Below are 6,699 nucleotides of genomic sequence, written 5' to 3'. Positions count from 1 at the left end.
TGTAAGCTGTGTTCCTGCTCCTCAATTCTATGACCATTGAATAAAGCCTTCACTGCTTTACACTCATATTCAGTTTTATGTCATGGCTTCATGACACCAAACAGGGAAAGACTCCACTTTTATGGGTGCTGGCTTTGTCAGTAACAAAACTAGTGACCCAGAATGGGGCCCTGGGCTAGATGATCAATCTGTCTGCTTGGGAATCACCCTTACCCACCCTAAAGACTCGACAACTGGCACCTGACAGCATCAGTTGGTAATGGACACACATTTGTTCTGACTTTCCATGCAGGGATCAGCTCTAGGGAAGGTAACATATCATTGTTGTAAGATCATAAGCAGGCAGGCAAAGGTTATATAGCTGTATTGGGAAGGGCCCTCTAAGCTAAGCACAGTGGGGATGCTCGCCCAAAATCAGGGTTGTGCACAGGGATGCCCTGCATGAGGCCATGGTCCCATCCTCAGTAGAGGGCCCTGTGGGAGTTCTCTAAAGTGTGAGAGGAACCAGAGCATTTGAGGAGGATGATACAGAGACTGAAAGGTGAAGGAACCACTTTTGAGGGATTAGAAGAAATCTCCATTCTGAGGCTAAAGTGCCTAGGGGAGAACCTCTGAGACAGGGTGCCAGGGACACCTGGCTGGCTTTCAGGAAGACACCAGAGACAGCTGGGTACAATGGTCAGTATTGGTTTTGTGCACAATAAGGAAAATCTAGAGTTCAGATGGTTAACCTGCAACTTTAGGGTTAAGTAGAGTCTTCTAAAGCTCTCTGTTTTCCTCTCTTTTCTCCTCTGCTTTGAATCTGGTGTTACCAAGTTGCTGGGGCTGAGATAAGACTCATTATTTACGGTCTAACTGAAATGGAAACATTAGAAACTCATTTGAAACTGAAAAAAAACAAAAACGTAAAAGAGGGTTTTTAAAATAAACCGCCATAGAAAATACTTTACCCAAATTTTGATTCACAGCCTTCCTTGGATTATGTACTGGGGAAACAAAGTTTAGCTAGGGGAATAGGTTCCAATTTTGTTTAAAAAATTAGATTCATAGAAAAATAAATAAATAAATAAATAATTAAAATAAAATAAAATAAAAAATAAAAAATTATAAAATTAAAAATAAATAAATAAAAATAAATAAATAAAAAGTACCCTAGACCTTAAAGTATAATAAAAATAAATAGATTCAGCTATATTTTATAAAATGGGTAATTTATATTACTATCTCATGGCTAAAATTTCAAGGTAAAAGCCATTGGATCTTGTGTGTGTGTGTGTGTGTGTGTGTGTACATAAATGTGTTTTTATGTATACATTTGTACTATGCTATGTGGTATGTCTAGCATGCTACCAAATGGCTTCTAAGTAAATGAATACTCATAAATTTTAGAAGTCCAAATATTCTTTAAGTTTACATGAACTTAGTAATTTTTGATTAAAAAAACTTGTATTTTTTAAATAAATTGAAATTAAAAAGCCTTGAAAATTATTAGCATACATTCTTATCTGAGTTTGCTGATTAAGATGTCAAGGTTTGGCACAAATGCTGTAAGACTACAAACACAGCCAAAAATAATCTTGTGTAATTTTTTGACAGATAAGACTAACTTAATATTGTAGGTTCAATAAAAATAGCAAATTCTTGTTTGTTAGTGGCAAAATACCTATGTGTTTAAGTTTCATTCTTAGGTAAACACCTGATATTCACAGGCTATAAAAATGGTTAATAAAAAATTAAATTTAAATGATAAGTAGCTTTCTCTAATATATGCATTCTCATAAGTAATCTAGATAAACTCTTAAAAATGAAAGAATTAAATACATATAAAAGGCATAAATACTTGTAGGTAAACTTTTTGTGTAATTTAAAATCTTAAAATTATTTTAAATTCAATAGTAAATGCTTGCTAGATATCTGGGTCATTTCCAATGAAAAGGGATTATAATATGAAAAAACATGTTTCTAAGACTTGTGGAATGGTTTCACCTATAAAATGCTGACATCTAAAAAACCATTCAGGATTTCTTACTTCTCAGGTTTTTACTAAAATGTGAGGCAACTAAGAAAAAGAATTTTAATTAATATACAATTCTGTAAGTTGTGGGGTATTTTTGTTGACCAGAGATAGAGTTTAACTGCTGAGACCAGCTTGGTCGGGGAGACCCTAACCCAGTGGTGTTAGAGGAATTAAAGACGCAGACACAGAAATATAGAGGTGTGAAGTGGGAAATCAGGGGTCTTCCAGCCTTCAGAGCTGGCAGCCCCAAACAGAGATTTACCCACATATTTATTAACAGCAAACCAGTCATTAGCATTGTTTCTATAGATATATGATTAACTAAAAGTATCCCTTATGGGAAACGAAGGGATGGGCCGAATTAAAGGAATAGGTTGGGCTAGTTAACTGCAGCAGGAGCATGTCCCTAAGACACAGATCGCTCATGCTATTGTTTGTGGCCTAAGAATGCCTTTAAGCAGTTTTCCGCCCTGGGCAGGCCAGGTATTTCTTATCCTCATTCCCGTAAACCCAAACCTTCCAGCTTGGGCGTTAGGGCCATTATGAACAAGTTACAGTGCTGCAGAGATTTTGTTTATGGCCAGTTTTGGGACCAATTTATGGCCAGATTTTGAGGGGCCTGCTCCCAACATTTAACTGTAGAAAAGCTGAGGTGGCAGAATTCTGAAATAGCAGCAAAAGGTTTATGTTTATGTCCATATTAAACATATGGGCCATAGATGACCAGCCCATCTATTTACAATATGCAGGATCTGGGGTTTTCCATACGCATCTGTACTGCCATCCCTCAACTTCAGATTTATCCCCATCAGCACACTCATTTCTTTCCTGGATCTGCCTTGGTCATAAAAGACACAACTCTTCTGGGTGATATCCCATCATATAAATCTAGGCATTATCTCCTAGTGTCTCTGGGTCTCTTCACAGTATTTTTTTTTCTTAAACTGTTTTTTTTGAAGGTGTCTTGCTCTGTCACCCAGGCTGGAGTGCAGTGGCATGATCTTGGCTCACTATAACCTTCATCTCTGGGGTTCAAGCCATCCTCCTACCTCAGTCTCCCAAGTAGCTGGGAATACTGGCACAAGACACCATGCTAATTTTTGTATTTTTTTGTAGAGACAGAGTTTTGCCTTGTTGTCCAGGCTGGTCTTGAACTTCTGGGCTCAAGCAATCTGCCCACCTCAGACTGGTGCTGTTATTACAGGTGTGAGTCTCTGGGCCCAGCCTCTTCCCAGTCTCTGACTCCAGAGCACACTAGGGGCCTGTCTCTTCAGTGAAGGAGGCTTCCACTGGTGGTGTTGAGAGCATCTTGGGCATTGACTCAGGTGCGAGGGTCACTGTCTTCTTACAGATAACCCTGATAGAGCTGGCAAAGGGGAGACAGTTCACTCTCTGATGGCTGTTTACAGCTGTACCATGGGTACCAGGGTTCACCTGAGACCAGGGTGGGGACTGGCAGAGAAGTACTCATAGCTCCATGAGAGGCACTAAAATCAAGGTCCCGGGGTTCAACTTGGGAGATGTGGTAACTGAGGAGACCATGATCCCTGACTTTCTGGATGACATGGATCAACATCTTATGCTGCTTCATACAGACTCCTGTGTACAGAGCATGGAAAATAATACCCGTGTGGGCACTGACAAACTGTTCCAAGAGCTTAACAATCCTAAAATCAACATGTAACTTGTGATCTTGGCAGATGGGGCAAGGATTCCCAGCAACTTTATTCCTGTGTATACATATCTTTTGAGTCTGCCATGAGGATATACCACCCTTGTAGTAGTGGCAATAGTCCACCCAGTTGGGATGAGAACATTATGGCTCCTGATATTCTTCTGATTCCAGGTATTTCCAGGGTTCATTCTTATATAGTGAAATGGGAACTGGGGGCAAAGTATCTTTCTTAGAGGGAGCTTTGATGAAAGAGTCTGGAGGGGAACCTGAACTCCATTGGTAGTTTGGAAGAGAGAAAGGATAGGAAGATGCCTCAGTAGGGTGTTTAATATGGGCATCACCATCTTAAACCCAGATCAGGTAAGTTGTGTTCTTATTGAGAAAAAAAAAAATTGTAATTTGGAGATTATTTAAAAGTTACTTATAACACAAATTTAAAAATAGTAAGTCAGAGAGAAAGAGAGAGAAGTAAAAGGATTATATATCGAGAGATATATTTTTGGTAAGGAAGGTTATAAAAAGAAGAAAATAATTTTGTATGAGAGAAGATCTTATATGGTAAAGTTTTGTCCTAAAATAAAATGACTTATTATTTTAAAAGAGGTAGTACAAAAAAATCAGAAGGTCAAAATATGTTGTTCATGGTCTCAGTCCTAATAAAGATTGTAGGAAACAAATTTATAAAATAAACTTTATATGTAATTTAATTGCCTACAATAAAAAAGAAATTATCTATAACAGTCTTTCTAAGATTGGTCACCTATCTTAAGATTTTTCTAAGGTATTAATTTACTTTTAAAATTATAAGAGATTTATTTTTTAATTCTATAATCTTAGACCTATAACTCACTTATCCCCATTGGCTTCTGCAGGCAACACACTTCATTCTCACCAATCACCCATTGATTCCTTCCAGAGAGTGAACCCGGATGGTACCCAGTGCAGGGCATCTTATCAGCCTTCCTCTATGATTCCCTCTGGCAGGTCACCAATGGGAAAGAGGGATGGTTATTATACATGTTCTCTTCACAACTTCAGATATTCACAACTAGAAGTCACATTCTAAATGATTAGGGAAAAATCCTGGGGATTCAAAACCTCATTTAGAGTATTTTTGAGACCCATAACCCCAACCAAGCAGATGTCCAGTCCCTTTTGAACATTCTCCTCACTGGATGAAAAAATAAAAAAAAAAAAAAAAAAAGAAGAAGAAAGAAAATAAAATCCTCTGTTATTAGAAGTGCTAGGGAGGAAATGGACAGAACCCAAAGAGACAAGATAAAAAATCCTGTTAAGAGACCAGGGAATGAGGTTGTGACAGACCTTGACCCCCTTTGGGATCGTGAGACAGGAATGAAAAAAGACAAGATTCAGGCATGATGAAACATTAATGTTAAAGGGAATAAGGCCACAGAAGAAAGATCCACTAACTGGAGTAAGCTAAGAAAAATTAATCAACAACCCCAGAAAGGTCTATATATCTTCCCAGAGAGGTTGAGGGGAAAATACGAAGTTGTATACTGCTCTTACTCCTGATTCAGCAGAGGGAGAGAGGCAGTTCTGAAATCTGTTTATCTCCCAGAGGACATCAGACATTAGCTATAAACTCCAAAAGGTAAAATTAGAGCTCAATGCTCCCATCTTAAGACTAATATACCTAGGCAATAAGATATTCAACAACCAAGAAGGGGAAGAGGAGCATAAAGAAGAAAGAGAGGCCAAAAAGCAAGCCTAACTACTGGCTGTTACCTATTTGATTTGCATTCAGTTGATGCAGAGTGAAGATTTGCAGTCCTTGTGTTTTTCAGAAATTAAGCATAGTTTACTTACTAAGGGCTTTGAAGGCTCTTGGAAAATCACAGCTCTGGTGAGTTACTGCTGGTCCTCTAACCAATAGAAAATATTCCAAAGATCTAAGAGACTAGGACCAAACCAATGTGGCTTCTGCAAGGAAAAGGGTCATTGGAAAAGGGACCCATCTGAAAGGAAGGGGAAGGGGGAATGTCCCACCTAGGTGTTTCACAGTAGCAGATGGTCAAAGTAGAAAAAAAAATCTACAGGTCCTAGGGGCTCCTCAGTTGGCCCTCTACTTATACTTCAAGGTGTCCTGACTGTCACTGGATGTAGGGGACAAACCTGTTGGCTCCTTGGTTGACACAGGGGCCACCTACTCTGTTTTGAATACACCCAGGGGTATACTTACTTAACAAAGTGGCAGAATTTCCCAGATAGGCAAAAAACCCAGCAGCTAACATGGACTGTGTTGTCTCAAGAGTTCAAACCCTATACCCAGTCCCAAAAATATTTGGAGAGGCCTGGAGTTACTGACTCTTGAACAAGGAACCGTCTTCCAATATGTGGATAACATCCTTGTTGCCAGCCTTTCTAAAATATTTGGGATCAAAATACCCATTAGCCTTTAACTTCCCAGCAGAAAGGAGTTCTAAGATATTCCCCCAAAAGCACAAATATCTCAGCAACAAGTAAGCTATCTGTAGTTACTCCTAGAAGAAAAACAACAAAGTTAGTCCCAAGGGAGATGGGAAGTAATATGCCAACTACAGCAATCAAAGACCTGGAAACAACTTCAAGGGTTTCTGGGCATGGCAGGATTTGGCAGCCTCTGAATAGCTAGCTTTGACCTCATTGCCCATCCTCTGTAAAAATAATTAAAAGGACACAGGGCCTTTTAAATGAATGACAAAATGTAACCAAGCATTCCCCAAACTTAAAACACAGCTCACAAGGGCCCCAGCTTTAAGCCTACCCAACTTCACTAAATCTTTCTATCTTTATGTTCATGAAAAGGGAAAAGCCTTAGGAGTACTAACTTAAAAGTTGGGCTCACTGACCCACGTAGTATCCCACTTTTTCATGCAGTTGGACCCAGTTGCTAAAGGCTGACCACCCTGCCTTTGATTGATGGCAGTCATGGCCCTCCTTTGAAAAGAGAAGTTTGGACAACCCCTAACCATCTGAATTCTCCACCATACCCAGACCCTCATAA

General features: G+C 39.1%; 1 pseudogene; it reads right to left on the bottom strand.

The window, feature by feature from the left end:
• Positions 1–3,271: 3,271 nt before the first annotated feature.
• Positions 3,272–4,036, bottom strand: LOC111525091 (annotated as a pseudogene).
• Between the last annotated feature and the right edge of the window lie 2,663 nt (positions 4,037–6,699).

Source organism: Piliocolobus tephrosceles, chromosome 11 (assembly GCF_002776525.5).
Source record: "Piliocolobus tephrosceles isolate RC106 chromosome 11, ASM277652v3, whole genome shotgun sequence".
Taxonomy (NCBI): Eukaryota; Metazoa; Chordata; class Mammalia; order Primates; family Cercopithecidae; genus Piliocolobus; species Piliocolobus tephrosceles.
The sequence above is the reverse complement of the archived record's forward strand: the minus strand, read 5'-3'. Positions and strand labels throughout refer to the sequence as shown.